Below are 15,705 nucleotides of genomic sequence, written 5' to 3'. Positions count from 1 at the left end.
CCCTGTAATGTAGGATAGGTGGTGCCCTGTGGCATCTCAGCCCACCCTCTGTGATTATCCACATCTTTCAGGCTGACAGGTTTCCTCTGAAACAGGGCAGAGGACTGCATCTGGCTGAGCGACAGTGTCAGTCACAGTCAGCACCTGGAATCTGTTTGTCAGACCAACAGGGGAGGCCTTACATGAAGCACCTGGGGAGTCTTTCGCGACCTGCCACGCTCTGAGGCGACCTCCCACTCGACCTCAGGTGAGGGGTCAACCTCAATGTGAGCAGTAACTGAGCTGGTCACCAGTGAGGGCGATCGGATGACTCTGACGTGCTGGACGTCTGTTGGATTTCCATGGGCCATCCACTGCTGCTTCAAGTTGTGTAACCGAAGCCATCACAGCCTGGAGCTGAAAGCAAAGTGTCACCTAGTCATTTCGCATTCACACACAATGATCATAGTCCCTATCCATACTAAAACCGTGGAAAACTACACTACCCAGACAAACGTACTATCTACGCATGCTGAAAAATTCTTCTGTAGACCCTGATGAAAAAGCAAGAACTGTTTCTAATTGAAAAACCGAATTACCGAGGCACTCAGGTGAGACTAAATAATTCGCCCCTGATTAGGAATTTGTAATATGTCACAAAATCGGTTTTCTTTCTGATGCAAACGAAAACGTGAGAACTATGTCTATTAGATATTAAATTAACACGCAGAAACTCAAGAAACTAAACTATCAAAGCATGCAGATGAAATTATACAATTCGCTCTTTGTTAGGAACTCGTAAAAGTTACAAAATCGGTTACGTCCTGGTTGCTGGTTCTGTATTGGCTGGCTGCTGCTGCCTGACTGGCTGACTGCCTATGGGTAGAACGCTGTCCTCTAATAGATTGCAGAATTTCAGTTGAAAGTTGTCTTTCTCAATCCACAGCCCATTCCTTATCTGAACCAAAAAAGATCTGACAACCGATAGAAAACAAGAATAGAAGAAATTTTTGTAAAATTATATTGGTCCGTGGAGCGATGAAGTTGGTTTTTAAGAATACTGCTTTGATCACGTGAAGTGCATATAGGTCATGTAGATTGTTTTATGCCTTGCTTGATAGAGTTTTTATTTTATTTTGTTTCAGTGATGAACATAACCTCTTACGAGTGGTCTCAGTTTTGCAAAATAATTCATTTTTTCGTAAAGATAGGTCTAATTCATAGTAAGATTTTTGTTAAAGGAAAATGTAAAGATCTGTCACAACACAATGATGATATGTTTGTAACATAGTATGTAATATGTAAGTAAGGGAGTTTTTGTTAGTCCCCACATATATGCTGAGCACTTAATGGGACAGGCACACCAATACAGCTGGCAGTCTTCCTGTAGCCTGATCAGCAGAATGACGAAAGGGAAGCTTGGTATTGTGAGCCTAAGACAAACAAGAGTTCTGTCGACAGTGGAGATTACTAGTACAACCAAAGGACAAATACACGGCACATGCCAGAACGCATGTTGACAACGACAAATGCCTGGGATGTCCCACAAAGCAGGCTGACAAAGGGGCTAGCCCCCAGCGCATTTTGGGTTCCGACTCTCTACGGGCCGGCTAATGCGGCCGAGCGGTTCTAGGCGCTTCAGTCTGGAACCGCGCCACCGCCACGGTCGCAGGTTCGAATTATGCCTCGGGCATCGATGTGTGTGATGTCCTTAGGTTAGTTAGGTTTAAGTAGATCTAAGTTCTAGGGGACTGATGACCTCACATGTTAAGTTCCATACTGGTCAGAACCATTTTTGACTCTCTATGAGACACCCAGTAATCAGCAGTTAACGCCAGCAGAGAAGCTCTAAATGATATTGTGGAACAAATTGTTAGCACTCATGTCACGCTTGCAATTGGCTTTGATAAGCGTTACCTTGCTCTCAGTGAACTGACAGCAACAAAGTATTGTTAAAGAAGAGAATCACAACTGAGGAACCTTACAAATACCTTCAAATCATTGTAACTATTGTACTGATCCTGAATTATTCCTTTAAACCCTTCCATATGATACCAAACCATTTGAATGGGCCAAACGGCACTCCCTATTTCCATTCGCTCAAGAAGATGAAAAACGTCGTCTAGACATACAATACAGAGCTGATGTCTTCTCAAAACTCTGAGGAAAAGGGTTGTAACAGAAGAAGAGGAGACACTGAGGGAATACTGGTATTACTAATTCCCTCGGAAAAATGTTCTGCAGACCAGTGTCATGTGCGACGTATTTTACTGTGCATATGTGAAAGAAGAATAGTTCTAGTCAGGTATTTTAAGAGGCTGAGCTGCCATCATTTTTGCCAACTGAGAAGCAGATGTCCTGCTGTGTTACCAGACGGTGCAGATTTCAACAAATTTCCAAAGCCCATGAAGTATGAAGTAACTATGAGGTGCCACTGTAAACATTTCACTTCACCATTCAAACATTTACGGCATACAGTGTCCTTTCTCTTCATCTAAACAATTTTGCGATAATATCTAACGTCTTGATATGTGTCTGTACTCCATAAACGGCCCAGTGCTTCATAATTAAAATTTACAGCTAATCTGCAGTTTCGGAACACATCTACATCTACATTTATACTCCGCAAGCCACCCAACGGTGTGTGGCGGAGGGCACTTTACGTGCCACTCTCATTACCTCCCTTTCCTGTTCCAGTCGCGTATGATTCGCGGGAAGAACGACTGCCGGAAAGCCTCCGTGCGCGCTCGAATCCCTCTAATTTTACATTCGTGATCTCGGGTGGTACAACAAGGGGGAAGCAATATATTCGATACCTCATCCAGAAACGCGCCCTCTCGATACCTCGAAAGCAAGCTACACCGCGATGCAGAGCGCCTCTCTTGCAGAGTCTGCCACTTGAGTTTGCTAAACGTCTCCGTAACGCTGTCACGCTTACCAAATAACCCTGTGACGAAACGCGCCGCTCTTCTTTCGATCTTATCTATATCCTTTGTCAACCCGACTTGGTGCGGATCCCACACTAATGAGCAATACTCAAGTACAGGTCGAACGAGTGTTTTGTATGCCACCTCCTTTGTTGGTGGACTACATTTTCTAAGGACTCTCCCAATGAATCTCAACCTGGCACCAGCCTTGCCAACAATTAATTTTATATGGTCATTCCACTTCAAATCGTTCCGTACGCATACTCCCAGATATTTTACAGAAGTAACTGCTGCCAGTGTTTGTTTCGCTATCATATAATCATACAATAAAGGATCCTTCTTTCTATGTATTCGCAATACATTACATTTGTCTATGTTAAGGGTCATTTGCCACTCCCTGCACCAAGTGCCTATCCGCTGCATATCTTGCTGCATTTCGCTGCAATTTTCTAATTCTGCAACTTCTCTGTATACTACAGCATCATCCGCGAAAAGCCGCATGGAACTTCCGACACAAGAGTGATCAGAAATAATACTCACATATGTATTATTTATTTTCGGGTAAAAGGGGCAGAAAATGTGTGTCCATACTGAAGTTCAAGGACATTTTTATTTTGTTTGTGTTTATGCGTTCTCTTTTTGTGTTTTAGTTTCTTTCCATGCAACTAAAAAGGGTTTGACTATTTACCAAACGTTACACTTGTTCATTGATATGGAGTTCCTACTTACAATGAAATTTAATTTGTCTGTTGGAATTTATATGCTGCAGATTGTTCTTGTGTAACCTTATTAGTGTACATATTTATCACTCAATAACAGAATATATCTGTACATTATGCATGAAACACCCACAACATTGGTGTAATATTCTAAAATACTTAGCTGTTACACGAACCGGTTTTTGCTGTTACGCTATCATCAGGTAAAAAGATAAGAATATATCAGCCTTGTGATTTATCATTACGTTTATAAGGTGTCATGCTCAGAGATTTAATGCGTTTCTCAATGCCAGACTCATTTTAATTATAAAGTAAATATTCTTGATGAGCAACATGCCAGATCAAGGGCTACCGCAATAGAAGTACGTTTTTTCGAGTTAATTTGGATGTACTTTTACGTAAGATTTCATGAATGTTATTTTTTTCAATTCTGAATATAACCAAACTATCATGTAAACATTTTTTTTATTCTGCTGTCTATAAGACACTTCTGTGAATGGACCTTCCAGAACTTTGTACCACAATCATGTATGAATGTTGTGTCGGAACAGCCGCTACATTGAGGAGGCAGCTATCTTCAAATGAGTCATCTCTTCCCACAAAAAGGGATTATAATGAAGAACAACACGCATTTAACGTTACGTTTCTCATGTTTAATTTCTTTTTAGTTACCTATCCTATAGCCTGTTACGTCATTTCATTCAGAGAGCGCAATTCCTATTGGTGAAGACCTTGTGACATCGGAGGGGCGGTCGTTGTGTCCCCTACCTGTACTAATAAGACTGAAACTAAGTGTTCGATTGGATGAGACTCTACTTTTTGTAGTAACGAGACTCTCCCGGTGCTCAGGCCTGTGACTGGAAAAGACAAGTGAAAAGATAGACGTATAGTGCGGCTGGGGGGTTTCGTTATTTTCATCAGGAGACACACAGTTCACTCTATGCTCAGACACTAATCTGGTCTGGGCACACTGGTTTCAGGCTCATCAGGCGTCTAATTGACCCTATGAGACTGCAAGAAAACTTCTGTCTTGGTGTGCGGTCATGGAAAATGACTGCTTGGTACTATCAATTACAGTAGTAGACGGTTTTCTGTTTAACTTCCTGCAATGAAAATCTGTTATTAGCTGTGGGACTTGACATACTTCTGGTTCAGATCTCTGGATGAGTAGAAAACTTAGCACTTCTCGATTCTAGTAGGATAGCTTCACTCTAAATGCGAGTTCGATATAAGCATCACTCAGGATCACAAATTTTATTGAATTGAGTCCTTCTTACTTTACTCAGCTCGACAGAATATTTCTTCCAGAACGAAATTTTCACTCTGCAGAGGAGTGTGCGGTAATATGAAACTTCCTGGCAGATTGAAACTGCGTGCTGGACCGAGATTCGAACTAGGAACCTTTGCCTTTCGCCGGCAAGTGCTCTCCCAACTGAGGTACCCACGCACGGCTCACGCCCCGTCCTCACAGCTTTACTTCTGCCAGTACCTCGTCTCCTACCTTCCCAACTTCACAGAAGTTCTTCTGCGATGCTGCAGAACTAGCACTCCTGGAAGCAAGGATATTGCGGAGACATGGCTTGCCACAGCCTGGGGGATGTTTTTTTTTTGGTCATCAGTCCACTGACTGGTTTGATGCGGCCCGCCACGAATTCCTTTCCTGTGCTAACCTCTTCATCTCAAGAGTAGCACTTGCAACCTACGTCCTCAATTATTTGCTTGACGTATTCCAATATCTGTCTTCCTCTACAGTTTTTACCCTCTACAGCTCCCTCTAGTACCATGGAAGTCATTCCCTCATGTCTTAGCAGATGTCCTATCATCCTGTCCCTTCTCCTTATCAGTGTTTTCCACATATTCCTTTCCTCTCCGATTCTGCGTAGAACCTCCTCATTCCTTACCTTATCAGTCCAATTAATTTTCAACATTCGTCTATAGCACTACATCTCAAATGCTTCGATTCTCTTCTGTTCCGGTTTTCCCACAGTCCATGTTTCACTACCATACAATGCTGTACCCCAGACGTACATCCTCATAAATTTCTTCCTCAAATTAAGGCCGGTATTTGATATTAGTAGACTTCTCTTGGCCAGAAATGCCTTTTTTGCCATAGCGAGTCTGCTTTTGATGTCCTCCTTGCTCCGTCCGTCATTGGTTATTTTACTGCCTAGGTAGCAGAATTCCTTAACTTCATTGGCTTCGTGACCATCAATCCTGATGTTAAGTTTCTCGCTGTTCTCATTTCTCCTACTTCTCATTACCTTCGTCTTTCTCCGATTTACTCTCAAACCATACTGTGTACTCATTAGACTGTTCATTCCGTTCAGCAGATCATTTAATTCTTCTTCACTTTCACTCAGGATAGCAATGTCATCAGCGAATCGTATCATGTACACTCCTGGAAATGGAAAAAAGAACACATTGACACCGGTGTGTCAGACCCACCATACTTGCTCCGGACACTGCGAGAGGGCTGTACAAGCAATGATCACACGCACGGCACAGCGGACACACCAGGAACCGCGGTGTTGGCCGTCGAATGGCGCTAGCTGCGCAGCATTTGTGCACCGCCGCCGTCAGTGTCAGCCAGTTTGCCGTGGCATACGGAGCTCCATCGCAGTCTTTAACACTGGTAGCATGCCGCGACAGCGTGGACGTGAACCGTATGTGCAGTTGACGGACTTCGAGCGAGGGCGTATAGTGGGCATGCGGGAGGCCGGGTGGACGTACCGCCGAATTGCTCAACACGTGGGGCGTGAGGCCTCCACAGTACATCGATGTTGTCGCCAGTGGTCGGCGGAAGGTGCACGTGCCCGTCGGCCTGGGACCGGACCGCAGCGACGCACGGATGCACGCCAAGACCGTAGGATCCTACGCAGTGCCGTAGGGGACCGCACCGCCACTTCCCAGCAAATTAGGGACACTGTTGCTCCTGGGGTATCGGCGAGGACCATTCGCAACCGTCTCCATGAAGCTGGGCTACGGTCCCGCACACCGTTAGGCCGTCTTCCGCTCACGCCCCAACATCGTGCAGCCCGCCTCCAGTGGTGTCGCGACAGGCGTGAATGGAGGAACGAATGGAGACGTGTCGTCTTCAGCGATGAGAGTCGCTTCTGCCTTGGTGCCAATGATGGTCGTATGCGTGTTTGGCGCCGTGCAGGTGAGCGCCACAATCAGGACTGCATACGACCGAGGCACACAGGGCCAACACCCGGCATCATGGTGTGGGGAGCGATCTCCTACACTGGCCGTACACCACTGGTGATCGTCGAGGGGACACTGAATAGTGCACGGTACATCCAAACCGTCATCGAACCCATCGTTCTACCGTTCCTAGACCGGCAAGGGAACTTGCTGTTCCAACAGGACAATGCACGTCCGCATGTATCCCGTGCCACCCAACGTGCTCTAGAAGGTGTAAGTCAACTACCCTGGCCAGCAAGATCTCCGGATCTGTCCCCCATTGAGCATGTTTGGGACTGGATGAAGCGTCGTCTCACGCGGTCTGCACGTCCAGCACGAACGCTGGTCCAACTGAGGCGCCAGGTGGAAATGGCATGGCAAGCCGTTCCACAGGACTACATCCAGCATCTCTACGATCGTCTCCATGGGAGAAAAGCAGCCTGCATTGCTGCGAAAGGTGGATATACACTGTACTAGTGCCGACATTGTGCATGCTCTGTTGCCTGTGTCTATGTGCCTGTGGTTCTGCCAGTGTGATTATGTGATGTATCCGACCCCAGGAATGTGTCAATAAAGTTTCCCCTTCCTGGGACAATGAATTCACGGTGTTCTTATTTCAATTTCCAGGAGTGTATATCCTTTCACCTTGAATTTAAATTCGACTCCTGAACCTTTCTTTTATTTCCATCATTGCTTCCTCGATGTACAGATTGAAGAGTAGGGGCGAAAGGCTACAGCCTTGTCTTACACCCTTCTTAATACGAGCACATCGTTCTTGATCGTCCACTCTTATTATTCCCTCTTGGTTGTTGAACATATTGTATATGACCCGTCTCTCCCTATAGCTTACCCCTACTTTTTTCAGAATCTCGAACAGCTTGCACCATTTTATATTGTCGGACGCTTTTTCCAGGTCGACAAATCCTATGAAAGTGTCTTGATTTTTCTTTAGCCTTGCTTCCATTATTAGCCGTAACGTCAGAATTGCCTCTCTCGTCCCTTTACTTTTCCTAAAGCCAAACTGATCGTCACCTAGCGCATTCTCAATTTTCTTTTCCACTCTTTTGTATATCATTCTTGTAAGCAGCTTCGATGCATGAGCTGTTAAGCTGATTGTGCGATAATTCTCGCACTTGTCAGCTCTTGCCGTCTTCGGAATTGTGTGGATGATGCTTTTCCGAAAGTCAGATGGTATGTCGCCAGACTCATATATTCTACACACCAACGTGAATAGTCGTTTTGTTACCACTTCCCGCAATGATTTTAGAAATTCTGATGGAATGTTATCTATCCCTTCTGCCTTATTTGACCGTAATTCCTACAAAGCTCTTTTAAATTCCGATACTAATACTGGATTCCCTATCTCTTCTAAATCGACTCCTGTTTCTTCTTCTATCACATCAGACAAATCTTCACCCTCATAGAGGCTTTCACTGTATTCTTTCCACCTATCTGCTCTCTCCTCTGCATTTAACAGTGGAATTCCCGTTGCGCTCTTAATGTTACCACCGTTGCTTTTTATTGTCACCAAAGGTTGTTTTGACTTTCCTGTATGCTGAGTCTGTCCTTCCGACAATCATATCTTTTCGATGTCTTCACATTTTTCCTGCAGCCATTTCGTCATAGCTTCCCTGCACTTCCTATTTATTTCATTCCTCAGCGACTTGTATTTCTGTATTCCTGATTTTCCCGGAACATGTTTGTACTTCCTCCTTTCATCAATCAACTGAAGTATTTCTTCTGTTACCCATGGTTTCTTCGCAGCTACCTTCTTTGTACCTATGTTTTCCTTCCCAACTTCTGTGATGGCCCTTTTTAGAGATGCCCATTCCTCTTCAACTGTACTGCCTACTGCGCTATTCCTTATTGCTGTATCTATAGCGTTAGAGAACTTCAGACGTATCTCGTCATTCCTTAGTACTTCCGTATCCCACTTCTTTGCGTATTGATTCTTCCTGACTAATGTCTTGAACTTCAGCCTACTCTTCATCACTACTATATTGTGATTTGAGTCTATATCTACTCCTGGGTACGCCTTACAATCCAGTATCTGATTTCGGAATCTCTGTCTGACCATGATGTAATCTAATTGAAATCTTCCCGTATCCCCCGGTCTTTTCCAAGTATACCTCCTCCTCTTGTGATTCTTGAACAGGGTATTCGCTATTACTAGCTGAAACTTGTTACGGAACTCAATTAGTCTTTCTCCTCTTTCATTCCTTGTCTCAGGCCCATATTCTCCTGTAACCTTTTCTTCTACTCCTTCCCCTACAACTGCATTCCAGTCGCCCATGACTATTAGATTTTCGTCTCCCTTTAGATACAGCATTACCCTTTCAATATCCTCATACACTTTCTCTATCTGTTCATCTTGAGCTTGCGACGTCGGCATGTATACCTGAACTATCGTTGTCGGTGTTGGTCTGCTGTCGATTCTGATTAAAACAACCCGGTCACTGAACTGTTCACAGTAACACACCCTCTGCCCTACCTTCCTATTCATAACGAATCCTACACCTGTTATACCATTTTCTGCTGCTGTTGATATTACCCGATACTCATCTGACCAGAAATCCTTGTCTTCCTTCCACTTCACTTCACTGACCCCTACTATATCTAGATTGAGCCGTTGCATTTCCCTTTTCAGATTTTCTAGTTTCCCTACCACATTCAAGCTTCTGACATTCCACGCCCCGACCCGTTGAACGTTATCCTTTCGTTGATTATTTAGTATTTTTCTCATGGTAACCTCCCCTTGGCAGTCCCCTCCCGGAGATCCGAATGGGGGACTATTCCGGAATCTTTTGCCAATGGAGAGATCATCATGACACTTCTTCAATTACAGGCCACATGTCCTGTGGAACAAGTTACGTGTCTTTAATGCAGTGGTTTCCATTGCCTTCTGCATCCTCATGTCGTTGATCATTGCTGATTCTTCCGCCTTTAGGGGCAATTTCCCACCCCTAGGACAAGAGAGTGCCCTGAACCTCTATCCGCTCCTCCGCCCTCTTTGAGAAGGCCGTTGGCAGAATGAGACTGACTTCTTATGCCGGAAGTCTTCGGCCGCCAATGCTGATTATTTATCAAAATTTAGGCAGTGGCGGGGATCGAACGCGGGACCGAAGACTTTTGATTACGAATCAAAGACGCTACCCCTTTTTTTATATATAAAACATTTATTAAAAAACAATGTTACACTCCAAATACATACTAAGTTATGCATACATGACGTTATTTAAACATTTCAGTCACGCTGACGTTAAGGAAAGACAACAGAGGATTGTGTTACTGACTAATTACCAGAAAGAATTAATTTAAACATCAAGAACAAAATTTTTAAAGACATTCAAACTTCAACCTGAAGAAGTAAAATCTGCACTTTGAATTACATGAGGTGCAATCTTTACAGAAGCATAATTTCTTTATGATGGATATCAGCAAGTTGATGGGATAATTTTAATTAAAACATTTTAATAATCATATTAGACAATTTCTGAAATACTTGAGAATGGCGGAAAGGAGATATATAATAAATTTGACTAGCCTTCCAACTGCACTTTCTGGACATTAATTGAATCTGAAGTGATCAGATCTACACTCCTGGAAATTGAAATAAGAACACCGTGAATTCATTGTCCCAGGAAGGGGAAACTTTATTGACACATTCCTGGGGTCAGATACATCACATGATCACACTGACAGAACCACAGGCACATAGACACAGGCAACAGAGCATGCACAATGTCGGCACTAGTACAGTGTATATCCACCTTTCGCAGCAATGCAGGCTGCTATTCTCCCATGGAGACGATCGTAGAGATGCTGGATGTAGTCCTGTGGAACGGCTTGCCATGCCATTTCCACCTGGCGCCTCAGTTGGACCAGCGTTCGTGCTGGACGTGCAGACCGCGTGAGACGACACTTCATCCAGTCCCAAACATGCTCAATGGCGGACAGATCCGGAGATCTTGCTGGCCAGGGTAGTTGACTTACACCTTCTAGAGCACGTTGAGTGGCACGGGATACATGCGGACGTGCATTGTCCTGTTGGAACAGCAAGTTCCCTTGCCGGTCTAGGAACGGTAGAACGATGGGTTCGATGACGGTTTGGATGTACCGTGCACTATTCAGTGTCCCCTCGACGATCACCAGTGGTGTACGGCCAGTGTAGGAGATCGCTCCCCACACCATGATGCCGGGTGTTGGCCCTGTGTGCCTCGGTCGTATGCAGTCCTGATTGTGGCGCTCACCTGCACGGCGCCAAACACGCATACGACCATCATTGGCACCAAGGCAGAAGCGACTCTCATCGCTGAAGACGACACGTCTCCATTCGTCCCTCCATTCACACCTGGCGCGACACCACTGGAGGCGGGCTGCACGATGTTGGGGCGTGAGCGGAAGACGGCCTAACGGTGTGCGGGACCGTAGCCCAGCTTCATGGAGACGGTTGCGAATGGTCCTCGCCGATACCCCAGGAGCAACAGTGTCCCTAATTTGCTGGGAAGTGGCGGTGCGGTCCCCTACGGCACCGCGTAGGATCCTACGGTCTTGGCGTGCATCCGTGCGTCGCTGCGGTCCGGTCCCAGGTCGACGGGCACGTGCACCTTCCGCCAACCACTGGCGACAACATCGATGTACTGTGGAGACCTCACGCCCCACGTGTTGAGCAATTCGGCGGTACGTCCACCCGGCCTCCCACATGCCCACTATACGCCCTCGCTCAAAGTCCGTCAACTGCACATACGGTTCACGTCCACCCTGTCGCGGCATGCTACCAGTGTTAAAGACTGCGATGGAGCTCCGTATGCCACGGCAAACTGGCTGACACTGACGGCGGCGGTGCACAAATGTTGCGCAGCTAGCGCCATTCGACGGCCAACACCGCGGTTCCTGGTGTGTCCGCTGTGCCGTGCGTGTGATCATTGCTTGTACAGCCCTCTCGCAGTGTCCGGAGCAAGTATGGTGGGTCTGACACACCGGTGTCAATGTGTTCTTTTTTCCATTTCCAGCAGTGTATATAATCAGTCTTTCACTGGATCAGATCTATATAATCAGTCTTTCACTGAGAAACTGACTTACACATCACAGTGCAAAAATGAACAGGGCAATGTGCCAGCCATTGAATATTACATTTATCAGATAGAATCTTATGGTTTTAAACAATCGATAAGGACATTTCTATAAAAACTGTATATTTCCAAATTTCTAGTATAAGCCAATAATGCACCTTTAATGTTTTGTGTTTTGACACTATTTCGACACACAATCTCAATGTCACATAAGTTCTGTACATTAGCTTATAAGTTGCAAAAACTACTCTCTGAAGTAGAAAAAGTACACATCATTAATATACTGTAAAATCTTAAATAGTATCCTTAAGGTAACTACAATACATCACTGACAACTCAGTCTTCTTTTTTATATTAACCAATGCCTATTCTTTCAAATACAATTTTTAACATATTACCGAACTTTTTCTTGTGATTCGAATATCTTCTAATTTTGTGAAATTCACACAGCATGTGTACCTTGAACTCTATGATGCTATCGGATCCTAATTTATTAAGGACGTAGTTAACAAAATTTCCCAGCAACCAGTGCACAGCGTTATTTTTTGCTTCTGGGAAATAGCGTGCGTCAGGCCTGTGTATCAATGACAGCGATATATACTCAGGGGATGTTCTTGTAATCAGAGCTAGTTGCTCTCGGACCCACTTCCAACTATTCATGTGACCACTGCAAGTATATCTGTGAATTACTGTGTCAACTAGATGGCATTGTTGACATAAATTTGTTTCACAGAGTCCGATTGCGTGCAGTCTTTCATTGGTGCTAACTATGTTGTTAACTGTCTTGTACCATGCCGTTTTTATGTTAGACGTGAGCACATTAGAACTGATGTTTTTCCAAATCTCAGTCCACTCAATGTTTGGAAACTGTCGTTCGATTTTGTTTCTTCCTTCGCTTTTCTTTCGTTCCCGCATTATGGCTCTCGATGTTAAGTGTCGTGACTGCCTGAGGTCGACACTGACATAACTAAACTCAACATAGAAAATCCTCACGTGCTGTAAGCGACTGTTGATATTCTGCACGTCAATCGGGGGAAGCAGGCTTGGAGGTTTAATGATCTCGAAAAGTTGGCTGGTAATGCTTTCTCGCGAGTCTCTTATTAAATTAACTTGCCTTTTGATAAAAAGAGCAGAGGCTTTATCCGTTATATCAGTTAATCCTAGTCCACCATTTTTAGGATCTAAAGTGGCTACTTTAGCAGGTACTCTGAACACTTCACCTCTCCACAAAAAGTTGGTGATTTTGGACATTATTCTCCTCGCTATCATTCTCGGTATTGGAAACAGCTGGGCAGTATAATAAGCCTTAGCAAGGATGCATGAGTTGATATACTGTGTTCTTTGAACTTGGTTCATATATCGAGTTAAATTCTCTACAATGGCTCCTTGCACTTTATCTGCTGCAACTTTCCAATTTAAAGCCGTCATTTTCATAGGACATGCTGTCAGGATGATCCCAAGTGTTTTATGTTGTCGGACTATTTTTGCCCACTCGACGTTGATATTATCAAAACCTCTGAGATTTAACATCTTACTTTTTTTTTCGTTTGCATTGGCTCCAGATGCTCTACAGTACGAATCAATCACCGTTGCTAGCGTGGTTACCTCGTCATTATTCCTTATAATGACCCCTATATCGTCAGCATAGGCTCTTATAACTGTTTTATTTCCTGATAATGTTAAGCCTTGTAATGTAGCATGGACATGTCGGAGGAAAGGTTCCAGCGAAATTGCGAAGAGCGACATGGACAGAGGACTTCCTTGAGGAACACCTCGTTGTATTTGCATCGGCCTGGATTGTTGACAATTCACCGCTATTTTAGCATTTATTCCAGTTGCTATGTTCTTAATCAACTGTATGACCCTATCGTTGAAACCTATTTTCTTCAATGTCTGTAGAAGATATTCATGATTTACTACATCGAACGCTTTATAAAAATCTAAAAACAATAAAGCACACTTTATGTTTGTTACAGAAGTTATTGCAATGATATCTCTGAATTCCGCTAGATTTTGAAAAATGGTTCTGCCTTGTGCACAGTTCTGATGTTGACTAATAATTTTATCTGTAAGGCATGAAATTCTCTTGTTTATTATTCTAGCTATTAGTTTATAATCAGAATTCAGCAGTGAAATTGGACGAAAATTATTTAAATCTTTGTTTCCATTATTTTTTGGCACCAGAACAATTACTCTCCTTAAACTCAGCCGGAATCATTTTACCCTGAATAACCTCATTTACAATGTCCGTGATTTTTGCACCTACTATTGGCCAGCAACGGATGTAAAACTCTGCTGGCAGACCATCCGGTCCCGGGGATTTTTTTGGTGGTGAGGCGCACAGAGTCTCATACACATCTTCTTCAGTGACAACCTCGAGAAAATTTTCGTTGTCATCATCTGTCAGCTGTGGGGCTAGGATGTCAAGGAATTCTTCCAAGTAAGCATCTCTACTTTGATGTACAGAATATAGCTCGCAATAATAGCGATAAATCTCGTCCATGATATCCTGCTGGGTTCTGAGAATCGTACCGTGTTTTGTTCGAATTTCATCAATAAAAGTCCTTCTCCCGTTTTTCGTATGCTTCACTAAATGATATAGGGAAGTAGTTTCATCTTCTGACACCGAATTTGCCTTCGATTTTATTTTCAACCCTTCCATTTGACTTCTCTTGATATTAAGTAACTTGGCTTTGACTTTTTTGATGTCTACTATCCGAAGTGAGGAACCTGCTGAGACTTGATCATATAGATCTCTCAAAACGGAATAGTAATACTCTATAGTGCATTTCATTTCCCTTGCGCTCTGGGCACTGTATTGAATAAGAACTTTCCTCAACTTTGGCTTTGCCATTTTAACCCACCAGTCAATAGCAGTGGCATATCTACTACGGGCTCGCAGGCATATTGCCCATGTTTCTTTAATCAGATCTTCTAAATCATGATTTACTAACAAGGAAGTGTTCAAATTCCACTGATTCTTGAATCGGCGAACCGGCTGTCTTGTTAGATTTATGCAAGCTAAGACACTTGAATGGTCTGAAAAGTACGTAGGAATGGTTTCTACTTTTGTCACGGAAGTTTCAAGATTTTTAGAAATATATAGTCTATCAATCCTGCTGCGTGATATTGCCGTGACATAAGTGAACTCAACACTGGAGGGGTATTTGATTTCCCATACATCCTTCAATTCTAAACCAGTAACTAGTTGTTTTAGTTCACTTGAGAAATTAAAATGAGGTAACTGATCTTTTCGATTTAAAACACAATTAAAATCACCTCCAAGTAATAACTGTCTTGGCGATTTCCTTAACAAGTATATCAGGTCATCTTTGAAGAAACGTGCCCTGTCAGCTCGATGAGAACTTCCTGAAGGGGCGTACAAGTTGACGATAGTCACATCATAGATATTTAGTCCTATTCCTCTTCCGGATTCCAGTCGTTCCACCTCGCTTACTGCAATCCCTTCCCTCACCAAAATAGCTGTTCCAACACTTGTTTCGGGAGACACATTTATGTAACTGACAAAACCGGGAATTACCAAATCCGAAATTAGAACTTCTTGTAACAGTGCAATATCAGTCGCGGATTCGTACAAAAATTCCTTAAGGGCCGATAATTTCAAACCGGTCGTGATTTTATTTATGTTTATAGTGGTGACAGAATAAGATTGCGGCATTGTGCTGTCACTATGTAGTTGTTTTGATGAACTAATATAGTTTCCTGTGGTTCAGGGTTCAGTTAAGCTGTAACAGCTTTCTCGGAAGGCTGAACATGGAATAACACTTCAGTCAGTTTATTAGTTACTGTCCCGTTTTTTTCTGC

Source organism: Schistocerca nitens, chromosome 1 (assembly GCF_023898315.1).
Source record: "Schistocerca nitens isolate TAMUIC-IGC-003100 chromosome 1, iqSchNite1.1, whole genome shotgun sequence".
Classification (NCBI taxonomy): Eukaryota; Metazoa; Arthropoda; class Insecta; order Orthoptera; family Acrididae; genus Schistocerca; species Schistocerca nitens.
Note: the sequence above shows the minus strand (reverse complement) of the source record.